The sequence below is a fragment of the Pinus tabuliformis genome, chromosome J, assembly GCF_031772625.1.
Source record: "Pinus tabuliformis cultivar Carrire ecotype Pingquan chromosome J, CPIR1, whole genome shotgun sequence".
In the NCBI taxonomy this organism is placed as follows: Eukaryota; Viridiplantae; Streptophyta; class Pinopsida; order Pinales; family Pinaceae; genus Pinus; species Pinus tabuliformis.
The window spans coordinates 39490301-39513140 of record NC_142295.1 but is presented as its reverse complement, the minus strand read 5'-3'; positions in this window follow the sequence as shown (position 1 = coordinate 39513140).

Sequence of the window (22840 nt, the reverse complement as noted above, 5' to 3'; positions counted from 1 at the left end):
GATTGAATTCATGGTTTTAAAGATATATGTAAATCAATAATTTCACTGTATAAAAATGAAATTGTATACCTTAAATGAGAAAGAAAGTAGAAAACATCCATCATGCGTAGCAATTCCTCCCCCAAACTGAAGAATTAGCATGCCCTCATGCAATGCCAGAAAAAAAATTGAGGTGGTCGCTACCATCTGTTGAATTCTATGCTTGATGTAAAACAACCGTGGAATAAGGGAGGTGTTGAGAATGAATAAGAATAGCAATGGATGATAAGAATATTAATGACATGGTCATAAGAAAGAAATGAATGAAAGCAACACTCCCCCAAACTGAAAGATGATATGCCATTGAAAAATGGGAAGTGGTAAAGATGTGGAATGAAAGATGATAAATAATGCTCAAAATGGATTTTCATGAAATTCTCCTAAATTCGTAATAAATCAGAAAATTATGCTATTTTACCTCAAGTTTTATCTCCAAAAATAAAAATACGGAATGACATATATGGATTGGAATTTGTTGAAGCTGATGTAGGCAGAGTTTGTGTTGAAAGTGATGCAAAAGGTGGAATCCAGGCAAGCACATCATGTCTGAACAATTGTTCACATTTGAGAGTTGCTCGAGCCTCTTCTGTTAGTTGCAATAGTGTGGTCATGCTGTGAATTGAGTTCCCCCCCATACTTGTTGTTCTCATGTAAACAAATAACTATTTTGCATACAATGTTCTTGAATCCAAAGTGTTAGTTTTGAATAGCAACAGATAAGATGCATGCAACAATTTTAATCAGAAAAACTTTTGTATAATACTAATATTTTGTCAAATTAACAAATTGTGGCAGAGTGCAGTAATCATATCGCATGCTATCCCATAATGCAAACATTCCCCCCTCCAATTGGAAAAGGGATTCCATGACCATAAATCATATGAAAGATGTTATGTTGATGGCAAGGCAAGGGAATGAACAATATGGCAGTAAATGAAGCAGAGTACACATATCAATGTTAGGACATTAAGAGGTATGGTTATAATGAGAGCAGAGTGTGTAAAGATAGTTATGAATAAGAGATAGGAAGATTTGGATTGATAATAAGTTATGTGAAAAAGAAAAGGACAACAATATTCCAAAAAGATGCTTTGCTGACGATATTCTAGCTGAAAATGATGCGATTGATCAAAAAACAATTTCTCATGCGTAAAGGTTCAAAAACAGGAAAAATTAAGGAAATAACTTCTCCGATAAAAAGAGAGAATAAGAAAAGGGTATTATAGTAATAATTGACAATAAGATATAACTTCAATACCATAAGCAGAGTCTCTGCTGCCAGCAGGCGTCCATAGCCTCAACAGGGTTGCTTTTTAACCCATATGAGCCAAGATCCTCAATTTATAAATGGAAAGTTCCAGTGTAGTTCTACAGAAGATATCACTGTGCTGGCGTGGTAACCAGATAACCACACTACCATTCACTGGGATGTAGCAAAAGTGATTAGGCTGGCTCGTGATGAGACCTCATGTTCCAAGGTTAATTTGGATATTTAATGGATCATAACCCTGGTGTGGTGGCCATAATGGGAATGTCACTTTGTTACAGTCTTATGAACATGGTAGGCTGGCTCGTAATGAGACCCCCTATCCTCCATTTGTAAACAAAATTTTGTTGTTATTACACCTTTTTATGATAAAAAGAGGGAGGCTCGGTACTCTTTAAGAGTAGGGATGGTGGAAGAAGTTGAACATGTCAATAGAAAAAAAAAATATACCCATGATCTCATTTATTACAGACAGAGAAGATTATAACCAGGAAGGGTAGAACCAGCATGGTATTAATATGATCAATCAGTATCATGTACAGTAGAAAACAATGCAGTAAAGTAGTATATAAATAATTGTGTCCCTTTTGAAAATAATCTATCATCAAGGAGTTGTCTTGTTAAAGATCATAACATGAATGATATTAACTCGCTTCAATAGAATCCATAATTTTTGTCCTCATAAAAGTAGTGTACTTCATTCCATGAAAGGGAATCAATAAAATGTGGTTGAGATGAACTAGGAATAATCCCACAAGAGAAAGGAAGGGTTGTTCTTGAAAATACTCCCAAAGTGTTGTTCCTTGTAGGGAACAACAGAGGAAAATACATGCAAAAAGTGTTGTTCCCCACAACAAAAAAATACACAAACAAAAGTGGTGTTCCTTATAGGTAACAGTAAAGGAAATGCACGCCAATAGCAAAATACACACGAAAAAGTGTGGGGAACAGCGAAAAATGCACGTGAAAAAGTGTTGTTCCCTGTAGGGAACAACGAAAATGCATGAGAGGTTCCTGTTTCTTAAGAGGAACGGCTGCTATTCATTTTAAAAGGAATAGCAAAGATAGGATACATGAAAATGTTGTTCCTTTGAAAGGAATAGCAAAAGTGTACAGTGATGCGAAAGTGTTGTTCCTGCTGTTCCTTTCAAACGAATGGCAAAAATGCAAAAGTGTTGCTCCTTTCAAAGGAATAGCGAAAGTGTGAAAGTGTTGTTCCTTTGAAAGGAACAACATAAATGCGAAAATGTTGTTCTTTTCAAAGTAACAGCAGAAATGCGAAAGTGTTGTTTCTTTGAAAGGAACAGCAAAAATGCGAAAGTGTTGTTCCTTTCAAAGGAATATCAAAAATGCACAATCATATGAAAGTGTTGTTCCTTTGAAATGAACAACAAAATATAAAGTGCACAGAACTGTTGTCCCTAAAGAGGGACAGCTGCTATTCCTTTAGAGGAACATCAGTTGTTTCTTTAAAAGGAATAGCAAACGTATATGAGTAATCAAGATTGTTGTTCCTTAAGAAAAACGGCTACTGTTCCTTAGCAGGAAAAGCATAACAAATGCAGGCATGCAAAAAACGAATTAGTTGTTCACTGCATTGATGCTGAGGATGGGTTACAATTTGAAGGAAGCAACACCTAAAACAAAAAAATATAAGAGAAATCAGAAAAGAAACAACATTTTATTTAAAAACAATATGTAAATAAATAAATTAAGTTACAACAGCTATGATGTTATTTCTTAGGGCAAGGAAAAAAAGATCTCTTTAAAAAATGTTTTGGTAGCAGTGACATGACATGAATCTTCAAATGGAAATCAATTCTTCATTTCTTTTGTTATGAATCTTTTATGTAATTAGTTGGATGAAATTCCCTTCTTTCATTAAAATTTCTTTCAAGAATCGCTCGTCCATAAATTGACCTTCTTTATTCTCCTATGACCCGCAAAAACGAGTGTGTACCTGCAATAAAACATTAAATCATGGAGAAGGAGAGGTGATCGAGCTCCCCTAATCCAATAATTATGCCAAAAAAAAAGTAGTTACTCTACATAACAAATCCACTGAGAAAATAACAAAGTAAAATTTATTTGTCACCTGCGGGAGAGCAGTGGTCGACCATACTAACGAGCAGTGTTTTAATCACAACTTCTTTGTTTTTCATCCAAATTAAGTGATTCCAAAGCCAAATGAGAGCTAATTCAAAGATATATTTTCAATAGAAACAGGTTTTAAAAATTTAATGATATGATATGTCAATTTTACTTAGAACAACCTACATAACAGAATCATTTTCAATTACCCCACTTAGAACAACAGTGGTTATTTTAAGCATAGATTTTTCGTTTGATGTCAGATTCGAATGATTCAAATTGTAAATGAAAGTAGATTCATTTATTTATATCCAATATAAATAGGTTTTGAATACAAGAAGAAATGATAGGTCAAATACTCTAAGGAACTGCCGGAAAACAGAGTTTTAAGAGTGCTGATTTACAATAGACAGTCAGTATTTTGATCATAACTTCCTCGTACGATATCAAAAATGAGTGATTCAAATTGCCTTGTAAACTAGATTCATAGGGGAATATACCGTAGAAATATGTTTTCAAAATATAGTCATTTAGACCTTCAAAAATGAACTGTCCCAACTCTGTTCGTGAGTTGCCTACTAGACACCTTGTCAATGTTTTGGTTCTAACTTTTTCGTTTCAAATCCAAATTGAGTGATTCAAATTGGGTTGGAAAGTAGATATCAAGGGCTACTTAGAATAGAAATAGGTTTTAAAAATATTTTCATTTAGGCCTCCAAAAACGGACTGTCCCAACTATGTTTTCAAAAATTTCATCAAGCCCACAAGCCAAAAAAATATGATGTTCAAGCATTTTTCCAAATTGGCGATAAAAATAAATATGAGTGTTTGTAGAACTAGTATTTCCATTATAATTTATCTAAATACACAAATGAATTAAAACATTTATCACCGATGTTGATTTCCACAGCGTGTTGCAACAAGAACAACTATTTTTACATTAAAAGTTATGTGTTTATTTTATTTCCTTTTTTATTTTATTTTCTACACTAACCTATTTTGATTTGAAAAATGAATAAATTATGTATAAGATTACTTCCAGTGGAACCATTTTCGAAATAAGGCTTCAAATATGTACATACCCAAATTTGAAAAATGCATTTAATGAATATTAGAGTATGAGAAGCCAACTTCCCTTAAAAAGATGGTGTCAAAAATTGTTAAAGTATGGAGTGATGCTGCAAACAAATGATGGAGTAAATTCAATCTTCAATATATCCTTTACTTTGTTGATTTCACATATCCATCATATCATGAAGTTCTTGAGATTTTAAAATGGGTTGTCAATGCAAACTATAAGAAACCTCATTTTTTTCCATAACTTCTACAATTTTTGAATTTGAAACATTCTGAATCTCAATATGAGTTTTCTCCAATGGTGCATGTGAGATAGAATGGGTGGGAAGGGTGAATAAATTTTGCAGTCCAACACTGTAAGCATGTTGTACTGGTTTATTATGGTGAGGGTTTGGAATGAGTTGAGCAGGAAATTGTGTACAGAATAGAGCATTTTGATGATGTAGTTGATTAGGTTGAGTGGATGATTTTGATAGGCAAGTAAGATGTTGTGGAAGAGCTGGAGGAGAATATGGATGACGTGTTTGTGCTACAAGGTGAGAGAGAGTAGTCATGCAATCGTAAGATGAACCATGCCAAACTTGTAAACAAGTTTGGTGGTGGTTATATTGACATGGCTGCCCTAACACATTAATATTCCATAATGGATTATGCAAGTAAGAAAGTGGAGAGGAATTTTTTTGAACCATACCTGTAGGCCATGATTTCCATGGTTTTGACCTTGTTGCAGCTTCCTCATCTCTTTGATATGCTACTTCCATCCTAGATAAGAGAGAACAACTATCTATGGGATGTTCCTTTTGGTCATGAGGGCAAAACACTTCATCAAATTCTCAATTTTTCTGAACCTGCAAAGCATCCAATTTTGAACTTAGAGAGCTAATAAAATCAACTTTAAAATTTTCAAATAAAACATTGATTTCAGCTCTTATGTCTCCTGTTCTTGTAGCAAATTTGGAAAAGAAAGAACAAACATCTCTAGAATTCTTACCAGCCTTGGAGATTCTTCTTGAATACCTTATGCACAATTCACAAACATCATCATATGACAACTGAAAAACATCCTCTTTTCCTATCAGATTTAAGAGTTCTAAAAATTCATCTTTGATTCCTTTAAGAATGAGTGTTTTTAAGATCTCTTTTTCCAAATACTTATGCTTTGATTTTTGAAGGTTATATTGAAATCGCTCTACATAGTCCTCTAAGCTTTCATCTTCCCCTTGTATCATATCAAAAATATCTTCATCGGCTTTGCAATAGTCTTGGTACCTTTTCAATAATATGTTCTTCATGTCCTCCTATGTTTGGATGCAGATCCCACCTAGGCTCATGAACCATCGAAGAGCTGCTCCTTTTAGAGTAAGAGGAAACACTTTCAACCTTTGATCATTAGTACAATAATCATATCCTCTGCGAAGTATTTCAAACTCAAATAAGAATGTATCTAGATCTTCATTTGTCAAGCCATGAAAATTTGGTAGAGAAGATGGAGGAATTATGTGCATTTGTGTCACTCCTCCTAGATCTTTGATAAGGGAATTCAAAAGTAGAACCGTGAGCCATTTCTTACCATAATATAAGATGTTCTTCATGTGTTTATTTGAGGATCCTCATTCAAATGTTCCTGTCAATTAGTTAGTGAAATGGGTGGTGCTTACATCGCCACTTAAGTGAAATCATGAGATTTGTTTTTCAAATTTATTTATTTTCTTAGTCATTCACACAGAAATTCAAACATTTATTTCTACCCTAAGTTCTTTAACAATTCTGTTGGAAAGCAGGCGAGGGAGCAAGCCTTTTACATGCTCCGTACGCAGGTTCTTACCTTCCGTTTTAATACCCAATTCTCTCCTAATAGGCACTGATCAGATGCACACTACTCCTTAGAAATGGCTACATTCTCCCCAGCAACGGCGCCAAAATGTTGAGGTATAAAAGGTGTCTTTTTAACACCTAATTATCTTCATATTAATTATCAATCCAGGTACGGTTTTTATTTCAAGAGTGTACTCAGTCTGAGGCGGTTATTTACTCAAGAGTAATTTTTCTAAATTGCAGTACAGTGCTTCAAATACAAGAGTAAATGGATGCTTGAAATAAAATCTAATTACAATGGAAAGAAACTTAATATTCTAAAACTAAATTATTTATTCAACAAAGTAATAGCAATTATCAATCAAGGATACATTAGCAATAACTCATTCCTTGTTTAACTGATGGAAACTAAATCAAGCATAAATAAGATACCCAATCTAAGAGCTTTAACAGCAATAGCCAATGTTCTTTACAGTTGTTGACCTCACACGCAACACACTAAATAACCAATTGGAAATGGCAATGAATTAAATCAATAATGCTACTGCAACTGATGGAAATGAGATAATTATGCTAACTGTAAGAATGCTAAAAGGCAAGACTAAATGATTGCAGAAAGTAAATGAAAAGCAAAGCTATATAATAGAAATGAACAGCAAAACTTATGTAACTGCAATGAACAGCAAAACTAAGTTACTGAAATGAATAGCGAAGCTTTGTAAGTAAAATGAACAACACAACAATATACTTGCCAAAAGTAGTGATCTTGTTATGAGGGAAATGAACAGCAACACAATTCAATTACAGCATATAAAACAGATCAGTTCATTAAGTTGGAAATGCGAAACAGTAAAGCGATGCGACTACAATAGATAGAAATGAAACCAAACCATCACACTGCAGAAATCGTAAAGGAATGATACAAGAACAGCAAGTGAATCCACCAGGGTCGGGGCCTTAGCTGCCAGTGAATACCGTCGGATTACTTCAGGAGATGCGAAGGAACTGCAACCGTTTTTATATATTCATAATTGCATAATCGTTACGCCAAGTTCGTGCCCTGCTTCAACAGCAAGAGTCGATGATCAAAGTTACAATTTCAATAGTAATTCTCCCATTCCTCCTATCCTATCCTATCTATCTCTAATCTAATGATCCATCTAATTTTCTCTCTAATCACCCATCATGAATCCCCCCTCCTCTAATCTCTGTTCTGATTTAAATACATAGAGAGAAAAGAGAAGTTACAACCATGATGATTACAATATGATTCCCATTACAAAATTGGATTGTTCTCAACAAATTGATAAACAAGATTATATCTGAAATATCTTCCCATCAGCATTCAACAGGAACAGGTCGAATTTGGTGTTGCAGCTGAGATAATTTGGAAAACGGCCACAACAGCGAATCTGAGAAAAACGTCTTCAGAGAACCTTCCGTTTCTCTTAGTACAGACCAAATTTGGGAAAACTGCTCATTTAAAAACTAATTTGGTCCGTTCTGAACAAAACCCATGTTTCGAATTTTCTAGATTCTTCTCCATTTTCCCGAACCATTCAATACAAAACTGTCACTTCTTATTCCATGAATTTCCGAGTTAGCACATTTAATGATAAGCTGGAGATCAAATATGCAATATGGAAAATATCTTGGAGGCTAAAAAAGGTGAGTAATGTTACAAAAAATTTATTAATAAACCATCATTGGTAAAATCATGCATAATGATGAATTTATTAAAAATAAAGGAGAAGAAATAATATTTATCCATAAGAGCATAAATAACTATAAAATGGAATTATATGATAAATCATGATAAATGACATGATAAAGAAGAGTGGAAATGGATGAAATAGGTGTTAAAAAGTGATAATAATAATGACATATTAGCGGCCCAACACTTCCCTTGTTACTGTGTTTGGTAAGGTGCGATCTCAGCCATGGTAACAAAATCATAAATTCTCAACGACACTCTTCTAATGCAGTGGTATGACCATCCAGATCTTGCCTTGTCATTCTTGGTCTATTGACGAGACATGCTTGCGTGACCCTGTTTTCCAGTCTTTTGATCTCAGCGTTCATCAACATGCTTTTCTTCCTTAATCGTACACGATCTTCTTTGAGTTCACGAAGTCTAAGGTTCCCTCGTTGAATGGCTTCCCGAATCCTTATATGGTCATCCTCATGTAGCTGTGTGATTCCTTCGTCCTAGTCTTCACGCATTGTCATAACTGCGGGAGCTATTATGTGTGGATTCCTTTTGGTATTCCCTTCATAAATCTTGGGTTCCACTCTGTTTCGCACCTTTGGAATCATTTCCACGTTCAGGTTTTTGCACATGGTCCTATAGGCCCATCGAACTGCTGGCATGCACAGGTCCCAATTAGTTCGTTTTGTCTGGTAACCCTTGTTCAGTACTCCACACAATCGATCAAATGCTTCGACGTGGAGAGTTGGTAACACGCTTTGCCCTTCCTATTGTTGTGGTTTGTTCTGATTCTCTAGGTTGTGTGCTTGTGTGGACTGTACAGCATATGCCTGTACCCATCGGGAAAGGTGGGCACGCAAGTTGTTCCGCCCCAACTGATTGGCTTTCGTTTGAAGTTGGGGTTTTCCAAATGTAGGCGCATCATCCTTCTGCATCCGCGCCAGTCTTCAAAAGTTCCTTGATGCGTATCCCACCATCGTGCGGGTGTTGCGCACAGTGCCCACTTCAGCGCATCGAACTGCTGCTGCTCTAGTACTGCACTTTCGAATTTGCTCATAAATTCATCCACCACTGACAATCCATCATATGTCGGTAGCTCCCTTGCCTCTATTTTTACGCAACACAATGACCTGATCATCATGTTGAAGTTCAGTGTTGTTACTTTGTGCAGCTGATTCTGCCATCGCTCTATCTCTTCATCTGAATCCGAAGTGCAGGAGCTTTCGTGCTCCCATCAAATCCTTCCATCTGTAGTCGGATTCACCCAATCCTTTCCTTGTGTAGTTACCTTATAGATACAGTCGAGATCATCATCACTATCGTCATCGCACATCGGTTCAATGTATCACGCTCCTCGACTGGACCTAATGGTACTACTACTTGTAGTTACTTTTTCTCAAAGGTAATTTTGCGCTTCTTTAGATTTATGACTCTGTTTAGATTGGTAGCCCAATCTATTCCTAGTAGCGCAGGATAGGGATAGTTGTCATCGACAATCTCTATCACTTCAAAATCCGCCTACGCGCTCGTGCCTTCAATATCGACTGTCACTCCTTGCAATCTTCCCATGGGCAAAATCTTCTGTTGGTTCGCCATTCGTAACTGAATAGGGGACCATTGCAACGCGGGTCTGCCCATGCGTTCCCATGTTTGCTTTGGTAGTACATTCGCATCTGAACCTAGATCCAGGATTACCTGATCCATTTCGTACTCGCCTATTTTCACAGTCAACCTCATCTCCCTTCCTGTGCACAATGCATGCTTTCCCAGTTTTCGGACCACGCGCGGTTCTCTTGACCTCGCACACCTAGTGATCAGTTCCTGTAGCCCTTTGACTGCCTTGCTATCACACAGCAGTTTCATGCATGTCTCCAAAAAGGTAGTGAGCATGGAAGGATCCATCCCCGGTTCTAGTTGATCCTTGCTACCTGAAGTGGAGGCCTCCATGAAGCTCTTCTTAGCTTCCATGAATGTCTCCTTCGCGTGTTCTAAATCAAATTCGAGTTCCTTTGTAGGAGCCTTGTGAACCCACACGCTTCCTTCTGGCTAATTCTCTTTATCATCTCCCGTTGTCATACCGCTTCTGAGCATCATGTTTACATTTGGGTCTTCTTTGCGCGGTTCATACCTCATCATTTGTAAATTCTGGGTCGGAAGGGGTTGGAGTACCCCCTTTTTGCGCATCTTCGCTATCAGCAAAGGGAAATCTTCCACCTCATGATAAAATTGATTGCAATACCAACATGATATCCTAGTCGGGTTCATACAATCGTAGGCATAATGCCCTGGCCCTCCACAATTGTAACAAATAATCTATCTGCGACCCCTTCCTGGTCCCATTCCACCTCGACCCTGACTGCGCCCTGAAACCCATTGCACGCGATCCCTGCATTTGGGTCAAGGGCTCGTGTTTCGGCCTACACCCTGTAGGCAGGAGTCTGATCCATCATTAGTTCATAGCTTCGGCAGGTGCGTTCGTCATGGCCTACCGACCTGCAGAAATTACAAAACAACTGTTGGGACATCTGCGTATACTTCTGCAACAGATGGCAATTATCCGCGGTATGTTTCCCTCATATCTAGAAGATCGCGCACCATAATGTAGACACTGCACTCGGCCCCGCCTGTGCCTCTGGTCTTAATGGCATTGGCCCTCCTCCTGCTAAGTAGTTCACGAATACTGGACAATGATATTTGTCGTGGCCCTAGCCTTTGCATTTTATGCACCATACTTCCTCGCGCTCCTCTGGCTGAGGTGCCCTATCCTGTTTCAAACCCTTAATTTCCAGACACAGATTCTGTAGCTGCGCATGGATCTGTTGGACTCCCAATCCAAGGTCTTGTATAGGGGTCTCATGCAACCTCATTGCCATCTCCAATGCTTCGGCCTGGGTGGAAAGTTTTTGCTGTGATAGTGTCGTCCTTAAGTGTGGCGTAAGTGAGGCCACAAACCATGTGTGATGTTGTGCATCTGTTAACGTCATATTGGCTTTGTGAATCGTACTCTTCAGCCTTTGTTCCAGATCCCAGGGGGTCTCGCCCGGGAGCATCGCGATCTCTTTAAATCCGATGATTGACTGTGTCTCTGATTTTGGCCTACTAAATTCCCTGTTGAACGCATTCTAGATCTCTGCAATTCCTGTGTTTGGGTGGTCATTAGAATGCTTGATATACCACGTTAAGGTGTGATCCTACAGCGTGCTCATTAGCATAACCTTTTTGATATTATCATCCACGACGCCCTGTGCTTCCCATACTGCTCTTACTACGAACCAGAATTGGTCCGGATCTTCATTCCCTACTCCTCTGAATACTGGTAGTTTGATCGCGCTCGCCATACTGAACTGTGGAGGTGGCAGAGGTGGAGTGGGTGGAGATGGAGGTGAGGGGGATGAAGTGGGTGGCGGTGTGGGTGGAGGTGGTAACCGCGGAATTCGCTGCCTTATCAAACTGACCGCACTTCTCAGAGAAACCTTCGCGAGCTTGTCCTCGCTCTCCCGTGAGGGTGAAATTAAGGGACTGTTTTCTAACTCTTCACTACTTCCGCTTCTGTAGATCTTTCCGCTCCACGTAGTCCCAAAAATTAATTTATTCGCATAACCTTCTTTTCCCATAATAGCATCTTAATCCACGTGTTCAAAGATTTAACATACTTACCTTGCGTCCCTTGAGAAAACGTCGCTCTGCCTCGTTGTAGCTCATGGTCATGTCTACCGCAAACTCAGTGATAAATCCTCCTATTATTCGGTCGAGCTAGTGGTCCACAGCTCGTGCTATCTTCTCTTCTGAGGCTTCTAGTATGCGCATTAGTTCCAGAGTCCACACTACTGGTTTGTTGAGCCTACACCTTCCCTAGCTGTCTGCTAATTTTGCGATCCACTCATACATCTCAGATGGAAAAGATGCAAAGAATATTTCGTGGATTTCAGTGTACAAGTAGCGATCCAACCACTGCTCCTTATATACTTGCGGATTTCTATTTTCCTGCGCCGCGAACTCGTGAATCTTCTTATCCAACCACTCTTCAATTTCTTTCTTTGTAGGGTTCTAGTGGCACAACATCAGACATCCTTTATGCAGATCCTGGTCTTGACAACGAAACCATTTGTTGGCTTAGTTGGGCCTAACCCAGGTTTAGAGGTGATTTAGCCAAGCAAATCCCAGTACTATTAGCCCTTTCGGCAACAGTCCAAGGAGCGTGGACTGAGGTCTCACCCGAAGTAGTATGGGAGGGTGCTAGAACCAGGTTTATGCACCCTTGGAATGTCTAATGGGCTTCCGGAGGTCCACGGTCTGACCTGTCGCTACGTGCACTTGCGATCCCTTCGCGACCTGTGGTGCAGATTCCGCACAGCCCTACTCGAGGCGCGACCCATATAACACCCAAGTTCCTTGCTATTTAAACAACTACTTAACTTATGTGTGTGAGATTTATGGTTTTTACAGCATAATCATCAATCATATCAGTGCACACAATACATAAACAAATATAAACATAAAGAAGATAATGCACAGCAATCACACAGAATTAAGATAAACTTCTCTTTATTAGCTTCCTATTCCCAATTACAGACTCGACTCCACCCTGTGCACTCAGCTGCAGGGGTCCACGCACTTATCTGTGGACTCTACTAGGCCTCTGCGCACTCAGCTGCAGAGCCTCTTCCTACTACTACAACCCAAGACACTTAGAAATCTACTCTAATATCAAGCCATTCCTTCGCTACTCTCTCTACTATTGACTCTCTTTTACAACTTAGAGCCTCACTCTATTTATACAATCCCATGGTTTGCGGACCATGGGTAGGCCAACTTTTCACTAATTTACAATACAATTCTTAGGGCGGACAACCCTATGACTCAATTTTACACTTCGCTCTCCGCGCCTGCAATTTGCAGAGGTCTACACCATCTTTGACCAAAACTTGGGCTTTGAGCCCCAAAACATGTTGTGGAGGGATTCCATGCCCAACATGTATTGAGGTGGATTATGTTGTTGGAGTACACTCCCACGGAGGAGCAATATGCTGACATTTTGACAAAGGCATTTTCAATATGTAAATTTGAGTTTCACAGAGACAGGATCAGGGTAGCTGATAATCCCTTTCTTGTTGAGAGGGAGTGTTGAGAAATGGAAACAAGAAATTTCCAATTTAATTTGTCCTTGAATTAAACTGTGAATTAAAATCAAATTCTATTCTCATAGCAACTTGTAAATAGTTAATTAAGTTTAATTAACTTAATTAGCTTAGGAATTTGATTTGGAAGTCATTTTGCAGTCATGCATATGTTCTACCTAAATTTTATGGGTCCAGGATGAGTTTATTTGAGTTGTAATTAGATAATTCAGTTTGACTGAGTTATAGACAGTTAAACTAGTTCTAACTATTTGTGAAACTAGTAGAGTTCTAGTTAGTGAGTTGGTGCACTGGTGCATCCTTAGTGCTACTCAAGCTAATTGAAGATTCCCTCATGAGAAACCCATGCATGTTAGTTCAGAGAAATAGCAAGTTGAGACTAGAGTGCAGGGACAGTGTACTATCAGTTGTAGAATGATTTGGGTTGTACAAGGCATGCATGCAATCAAAGAAAGACCTAAGTTTGGATTGCGCAGTTATGGAGGAAGGATTTCTGAATTAAATATGGATTGATCCTCACAGGAATTGCGCAAGGAAATAGGGGTTTGGAAGGCAACAAAAATTGGCTAAATGTTGGTCAGTGTGGGCTTGTGTGGCAGAGAGTTAATCATACTTGTGCAGGAATTGTTCTAATGAGAACAAGCTTTGTATTATCACTTAGACTTTTTATTAATGTAATAGATAGTCGGGCTTTTGAGCAATGGATTTCCCCAGAGAAACAATTGTGTTATGTGTCTTTGACTATGTTCCTCTTGATGATTATTGTTTTCATCGATCTATTGGTTTCCGATGTTTAAAGAGTAGAGTATATTCTTGTCTTGTGTTTTAGTACATTACATGAGTTGTGAATCTACAGGAAAATCTACAAAATCCTCTCTAGTAGCATGGTCAATCCTAACTAAAAGTCAGGCTCGTAATCCTAATTATTCATGTAGTATTTTGTTGTTTTAATATGTTTGCAAATTTTCAAAATTTACTAATGTAAAAAATATCAATTTGAAGACACAAGTATTTTATGTATTTAACAAATAAGGAGCTCAAAATCCAAAACCAAGAATTTTTTTAATTTTGCTATGAGTGTCATCTACATTTTTAACTAATACCATATTTTTTCTTTTGAAGTTAAGTTTAGGTGAACCTTAATATCATATGATTTATTTTAGCCCAGACGGTTAGCTCAATCGGTTGAGTTCCCATCGCTAAAAGACCTTCCTAATGGGAGGTCACGGGGACAATTCTCCTTGATGCCCTCAGGGTAAGGCTCTACTAATAAGTTAGCAAGATGTGATCCTTTCAATGGATCTGCCTAGATATTTCCTTGGAAAAAGAAATCATAGGATTTCTTTTATAGACTTAACAATGATTGAGTCAAAAAACATTTGAGTATTTTGGGAATTAACCATTAGAGAATAAAGAAAGAGATCATTTTTTTCAAAATAAGGATTGAGTGGATCTGCCTATATATTTTGTTAAGATATGGTATGTTCTATGCTTAGAACTATTTACTTATTTTTCTTATTATTATCCACAGATTAGCAATCACATGAATATTAGGTAAAGTGCAGATAGAACATTTAAACGATCGATAGAAAACAAGCCAAGACAAGAGACACAAGATGTGGCAGCTAGCCAGGGACAAACCCCAATATGAAGAAACCCTTTGATCAAATCTTCTTTTATCTTCAATAATTCAGCAGAGAGAAATAGTACAAAAATCTGATTTACATCAGTAGCAACAAACCCTAGATCAGCCCTAAACTAGGGCAGTCAATATCTGTCCAATCGGTGGTGGGATCACCTTGATTCCTTCACCAAAAAATGCAACCTTCCAAAGAGAGTCAACTTCACCTACTGTGCAATCCAGAGAGAGAGAATGCTGGTCAACACTGGTCAAAGTTCCTTTCTGCAGTTGCAGCCCTAAAATCTATGTCCCTTTTCCACACATGTGAGAGATAGAGTCTTTTCTACATAGGAGAGAGAAGAGATGTGATGAGAAGTGTGTGTCCAAATGAGAAGGAGACATCCTATATTTATATGCAAATGTTGATTATGAATAGATGCATCTGTTGGGCTTCTGAGCCTACATAAGTTGCTGGCCGACTTTGACAATTAGTCCATAATAAAAATAAATTCATATCTACATAACTACTTATCGGAATCGGATGATGTTTAGATCAATCGTACACCTCTCAATGAGAGGAATCTAGTAAAAATATTATCATCCATGAATAAGGTGACCCACATGAAGTTTGGCCCTAGTTTCCAATTTTAACACTCCCTCTCAACTATGGAGAACTTCATCTGCAATCTGTCGGACTGTCACTGTTGTTCATCCATCAAATGCATTGTCATGTATGACTTGACCCTTCTTACTCTGCTCTCCTCTGCTTTGCTCTCCTCTTCTTTGCTTGAATTATGAAGAAGAAGAAACGATCGAGGATGTATCATACCATCCTCCACTGACCCAGAGTCAGTCTCAGAGTGTGTACCACTCTCACTGGTCCCAAACCAGTATCATTGATCCCATATCAATGAAGGTCATCCTAGCATAGGGAGTACGGTATATACAATGATGCATCCATTGGTACTACTATGGTCCCTATCCTCATTTCCCTGCTCATTGATCAGATTAGAGGTACTTCCCATGAGTCCCAGATTGCATGGGTAGGATGCCTCGACAGGAGAACTAATCATCCTGTCCACAGGAGAGCGAATCATCCTATCCAGTGGATGCCACGGAGAACTAATCATCCTGGCCCACAATAGAACGAATCATCCTGTTCCATGATCGCCATGGAGAACACATCATCCAGGCCCACAGGAGAACTAATCATCTTGTTCCATAGTCACCACGGAGAACGAATCATCCTGGCCCATAAAAGAACTAATCATCCCGTTCCATAGTCGCCACGGGGTGTCACAGGGGAAGGTTGAACCTTTTACCCTATAAAAAGTGCACCAACATGGGATGGTGAGTCACTCTGTGGTCATATGTCGCTCCAAGAAGTACCCTACGCCCCCCTGGGGCTCCCAGAGCTCAGTACATCATACTTGACCCTCATCAGAGGGTCTCAGAACGACACCAAGTCATTCTCAGAAAGTCAGGAATTTGACTTTTCCTAGGGGCTTTGTCAGAATGTCGGTGACCTGTCCATATGTACCAATATGTTGGAGCCATATTGCTCCTTGTTGCACCATATCTCGAATATAGTGGTACCTGATATCGATATGCTTGGAGCGATCATGAAATACGAGATTTTGTGATAAGCGAATCTCGCTCTGGTTATCACATAGAATCACAGTGGTATCCAATGTAAATCCAAATAGCTCACTGAAGAGCTTTCGTAACCAAACTGCCTCACAGGAGGCCATGCTAGCAACAATATACTCTGCCTCAGCGGTGCTCAAAGCCACCGACTTCTGCTTCCTGCTCATCCAGGATATCGAAGCAGATCCCAAGGATAAATAACACCTGGAAGTGCTCTTATGGTCCACCACACTGACTGCTCAATCAGCGTCAATATATCCAAGTAGTCTCACATCTCCGACAGTGTATCTTAACCCATAAGTAATTGTGCCATGAAGATATCTCAACAAATTCTTGGCACTAATCCAATGTATGTGGTGAGGTTCAACCATATGTTGACTCAACATGTTGACTGCAAAGCATATATCTAGACGAGAGTTCACTAATAACATTAATGCTCTGATGAGTTGACGATACTCGGTGGCATTTCATAAAATAGGTCCAGCAGCACTACCGCTTAACTTTTTGAAGTCAAGCTCCATTGGGGTAGTTACAAGTTTACAGCCCACCATACCGAATCTTTCCAATATCTTCACCACATATTTTCCTTGAGATAGGAAAATTTCCCCTGGCTTCTCCCAAATTTCAAGTCCTAGGAATAGTGCATCAGTCCTAGGTTCTTCATTTCAAATTCAGAAGCCAACTCCCTCTTACATTTGTGAATGAGAGGGTCTGCACCTGTTAGAAAGAGATCGTCAACATACAGCACCAGTATGAGAGGTTTGTCATCTTTAACCTTAAAGTAAAGGTTAGGATCGGCTTCACTCCTAGTGAATCCCAGCTTCATCAAGTAGCTATCGATCCTCTCATACCATGCTCAGGGTGCTTGCTTCAGCCCATAGAGGGCCTTCTTCAACCTGCACACATGAGATTTTCAATCATAAATCTCAAATCCTTCGGGTTGCTCCACGTAGACCTCTTCTTTTATCGAATCATGCAAGAACGCGGTCTTGACATCCATCTAATATAGGTTCCATCCTTGTGAAGCCGCAAGGGCTATGATCGAGCGGATGGTGGTATATCTGGCAACTGGTGCAAATATCTCGTCATATTCTATACCTTCCTTCTGGGAGAAGCCACGAGCGACAAAACGAGTCTTATACTTTTCCATACTTCCATCAGCTGCATGATTTATCTTGTAAAGCCATTTAGAAGTGACAATTGTCTTGTCCAAGGGTCTGGGAACCACTTCCCAGACATCATTCTTCACAATAGACTCATATTCTTCGGTCATAGCATCCTTCCATACTTGATGCTTGACGGCATCTAAGAATGATGAAGGCTCATTTTGAATGATCGTGCTCATGATGGTCAGGTATCCCTGATACCTGTTAGGTTTCTTACTTTCACGGAAGGTTCCTCAGGGTGCAGTGTGTCCTTCAGCGTCATCAAGTGTCCCCTTAAGCCATGAAGGCCTCTTTCTAGAAGAGGAAGGCTCAACTGGAGGAGGATCAATAGGATCCATGGGTTCTTCCACATCGGGCATTGTTTCATCATCTTTTTCTTTCGGTTCCCTGGTGTCAGCTTCTTGAGAGCTCCTCACAGTAGGAATATTTTTCACCTTGTTGAGAGCCATATCTTCGTCAATGGTGACATCATGACTAATCACGACTTCCCTTTGACCGGATACATAGATTCTATTGTTGAAATTTGGTACCGGAGGACAGGTGGTTCCCTAAGGCTTTGATCTTTGGCCTAGGGAAAAGTGTCCAAAAGAATTTAATTTTTCTCCTAAAGTGACTTTATAATTTTTATAAAGTCAAATCTAATTTAAAAGTGACTTTAAGTGATAAAGTTACTAAAGTCTAATTTTAAAGTGACTTTTATAAAGTCAATGAAAAATTAGAAAGGAAAAGTGACTTTGGAAATAAATGACTAAGTGGGTCTTTATTAAAGTGGGGTGAATTAAAAAATAGAAAGTGAGATTTAAATGTGCATTTAATCTCAGCCCTAGATCTCAATCTATTTCAGCCATTGGATTTAGGGATCACCCAAAAGTCACTTAGGGTTGGATTAAGGGAGGAAAAGGAGGAAAAGATCATTCATTCTTTCATGAGTAGATTGAGAGAGAGAGAGCAAGAGAGCAAGGGAGATTTCTGGACAAGGAGGAGAAGGAGGCAGCAGATTAGCACACATACCAAGGCAACATTTAAGCAAATCCTTACAGCTGAATGAGCAAGCAGTAAAAGGCAGATTTTTGCTGAGCAAACAATACAAGGCAGATTTGTTTTTGCACAGAAATCGAGGCAGCTGATTTTCTGCACAGAAATCGAGGTCCGTACAGTCTTTCTGTAACGTCCGTACAGTAGCCGTACAGCATTGTGTTGCTGTTTGGAAATTTCCAATGGGCTATGAGGCTCAGAAATCGAGATAAGTTGTGAATTTTCTTGCTGATTTTTGCTGAAAATTTCTCACTGTAAAAAAGGCATTTTCAGAAATAAAGAAGAGCTCTCGAACTGGTTTTCCCCAAGAGTTGTAGGGGTTTTTCCAGGGTCACATTGACCAAAAATCATTGTGTCTAAATGTTTTAAATAGCTGTTTGTGCCTGCTGATTTTTATTTCTGCATTTTCCAGCATTCTGTAAAATTTCCAGAATTTGTGTTTTCAGCAAAAAAAAAAAACAAATATTTTTTCAGTTGTTGAATGTATGGTTATGGGAAAGCGCATTTAACTACATGGGAGAAATAAGGTGAAACTGAAAACCGGTGTGGGAAACAGAAATTTTTACATGGTATCAGAGCTTGAGTGCTGAAAGGCAGTTTGGGACAGCAAGGAGGAAAATTACAGCCTGCTGATTTTTCACTCAGAAAATTCCAGCAAGCTGATTTTTCACAAACAGCAGTTTTATCTTTACTACAGCAGTGCTATTTTTCAATTTTAGGACAACAGGATGTCATTGGAATTGAGGGTGGAGGATAGGTTGGATGGGCATACAAACTACAACGTTTGGAAGAAGAGAATGCAGAGTATCTTTGAGGAGGCGGAAGTCTGGGACATCATGGTGCATACCGCATAGGACCCTGTTGTTGTGCCTACTGATGCCACTCAGTTAGCTGAGTATAATAAAAAGAACAACAAGGGTAAGAGACTGATTCTAGACGGAGTCAAAGACCATTGCATTCCTCATGTGAGAGGAAAGAGAAATGCCTATGAGATGTGGACAACATTGTCCAATCTCTACCAGAGTACCAATGAGAACCGGAAAATGGTCCTGAAGGAGAAGTTGAAGACTATTAAGATGGGTAATGATAGTGCAGCTGGATATCTCACAAAGATTACTAATGTGAGAGATGAGTTGGCAGCAGTTGGAGAGGACATTCCACCCACTGAGTTGGTGCGGATTGCAGTGAATGGCCTCCCTCGTTCATGGATGAACTTCGCTGATGGGGCTTGTGCACGTGAGACCCTTCCCACATGGGAGAGGTTTTGGGATGATTGCATTCAGACAGAGATCAGGAAAGGTTAGCTTGGGGCAGCCAAGCCAGTTGAGCAGGATGAGGATGTAGCACTGTCGGCAGGAGGCAAGAAAGGCAAAGGGAAGAAGCAGACTTCCACAAGCAATGGTGGGGGAAAAGGCAAAGGTAAAGGTAAACAGGGTGACACACAGAAGGACTATTCCAAGGTGAATTTTTGGAATTGTCAAAGGATGGGACACTATGCAGTTGTGTGTCTGGAGAAGAAGAAGAAGAAGGGGAAGAACCAGAACGTGGCAGCTTCAGCAGAGGTTGAGGACTTTGTAGTTCGTTTTGACCGAGAGTTTGGGTTCACTGTGTACGAGTCCCCTAGTGCAGGATCACCTACCACACAGGTTCAGAGGGAGCATGCTTTTCCCTCGATTAGCGGAGCATCTTCAGGTATCTGGTATGTGGACAGTGGGGCTTCACGTCACATGACAAGAGTCCGGGAGTACTTCTCAGAGCTTTCAGAGAGTGGCACTAATATTGAGGTAGTACTCGGTGATGACAGAGTTGTCAGAGCAGTCGGGGTGGGGACACTGACATTTCAGAGGGAGTCCAAACCTCCCTTGAAGGTGTCAGACATTCTTTATGTGCCATGGATGAGGAAGAACCTCATATCCGTCTCAGCTTTGGAGGACAGAGGATATGAGGTACTGTTCAGGGGAGGACAGGTGTTGATGTATCCTAGGGGCACTCCAGCTGATTTAGCTAGAGTGATAGGTGTACGCCATGCAAAGGTGTGCAAGTTTTCATTCCAGTCCCTTGTGGCATTAAGCAGTAGTACCGACAGCAGAGCTAGCAGTTCTGAGCTGTGTGAGATTGGCACCGCAGGATGGGACATATGTATCATGAAGCCTTGAGGACCTTGCGGGAGATCACTACAGGTGTGCCAGATTTCAGCACTGATCACTTTGATACTTGCAGAGGATGTGCGGTGGGCAAGTTTTCCAAATCCCCTTTTCCCAGCAGTGACAGCAGAGCGACTGGGATACTTGATTTGATTCATTCTGATGTGAGCGGTCGGATGTCTCATGTTTCCTTGAGTGGATATGAGTACTATGTTTTATTCATTGATGATCACTCCAGGATGACCTGGATTTATTTCTTGAAGACCAAGAGTGAGGTCTTCAAGCGGTTTCAGGAGTTTAGAGCTCTTGTGGAGACACAAACAGGTCAGAAGATCAAGTCCCTGAGGTCAGACAATGGGGGAGAATACACCCTTGGAGAGTTTGTTGACTGTTGTGTGGAGACAGGCATTAGGAGGGAGTTCATTGTTCCTTACAACCCCCAGCAGAACGGGGTTGCAGAGAGGAAGAACAGATCCATCGTAGGGGCTGCCAAAGCCATGTTACATGATTAGGGGCTGCCATTGTTCTTGTGGGCAGAGGCCTGCAACACAGCTGTTTACTTGCAGAACAGGAGTCTGCATCGTGCCTTGGGGCACATGACTCCAGAGGAGGCTTTCTCTGGGAAGAAGCCTGATATTGTTCATCTTCGTATCTTTGGATGCATTACATACTCCTACATAACCAAGGAGAAGAGGACCAAACTAGAGCCCACCGCAGAGAAATGTATCTTTGTGGGCTACAGTGAGACCTCAAAGGCCTTTCAGATTTACATTCCTGCACAGAGGAGAGTTGTTGTCAGACATGATGTGAAATTCGAGAAGGACAGGGCCTTTAGGAGATCACGGGAGTTAGAGTATCTGGATCAGCCAGACCCTCAGTAGCAGTTGAGTCAGTCGCAGGGATCCAGTGGGCAGGGATCAGGAGGATATGGAGGTACATCTATGAGGATATCAGGTCCGTCAGTGAGCAGTGGCTCATCGAGCCAGAGGGGTGGTGCTCCGGGCAGCATGCAGAGCAGTTCGCTAGGGAGTCCACTGATGGACAGTTCACACGGTACCTCAGCTTCTACAGGTTCAGGGGCAGACAAGAGGACAACAGACAGATAGGCAGGAGTTCAGGCTCATGATGATGATGGGGAGGAGGAGTTTCATTCTCCTATGGGAGAAGTGCACTCAGGGAAGAGGAATCCCAAGTGGCTTCAGAACACCTTGAGAGATGCCACATCTATCGCTGAGCCAAAGAGGCCGGTTAGAGAGAGTAGACCACCTGAGAGGTTTTGTAGCTATATGGCAATGGTTACCAGCATCCTTGACTCTAAGCCTTCTAGCTATGAGGAGGCAGCTAGCCAGCAGGTCTGGAGAGAGGCCATGCAGGAGGAGTATTCTTCTATCATGAAGAATGATGTCTGGGAGGTGGTGCTAAGGCATGAGGGCAAATCCGTGGTTACTTCTAGATGGCTTTACAAGGTAAAGCATGCTGCAGATGGCAGTATTGAGAAATTTAAAGCGAGTTTTGTAGCTAGAGGATTCTCCCAGGTACAGGGAGTTGATTATGAGGAGACCTTCGCTCCCGTGGCTCAATATACTTCGATCTGCTCCGTTATATCGATAGCAGCAGAGATGGGTTGGAAGATCCACCAGATGGATGTGAATACTGCATTTCTCAATGGCTTCATACAGGAGGAGGTGTACCTTGACCAGCCACAGGGCTTTGAGGTGCATGGGAAGGAGTCCCATGTGTGCAGACTTAAAAAGGCCCTTTACGGCCTGAAGCAAGCTCCTAGAGCTTGGTACTCTAGGATAGATACTTACTTGTAGGGGTTGGGTTTCACAAAGAGTGAGGCAGATCCAAACCTTTACTTTATTGTGATAGGTGAGGAGCCTCTCCTTCTGGTGATGTATGGGGATCACTTGGTCATTATAGGTGCAGAGAGACTCATAGAGCACTGCAAGAGAGATCTTGTGGTGGAGTTTGAGATGAAGGACATCGGCTTGATGCATTACTTTTTGGGTTTGGAGGTGTGGCAGGAGGAGGGGCATTTCTTCCTGGGGCAGGGGAAGTATATTGTGGACATCCTTGGCAGATTCCACAT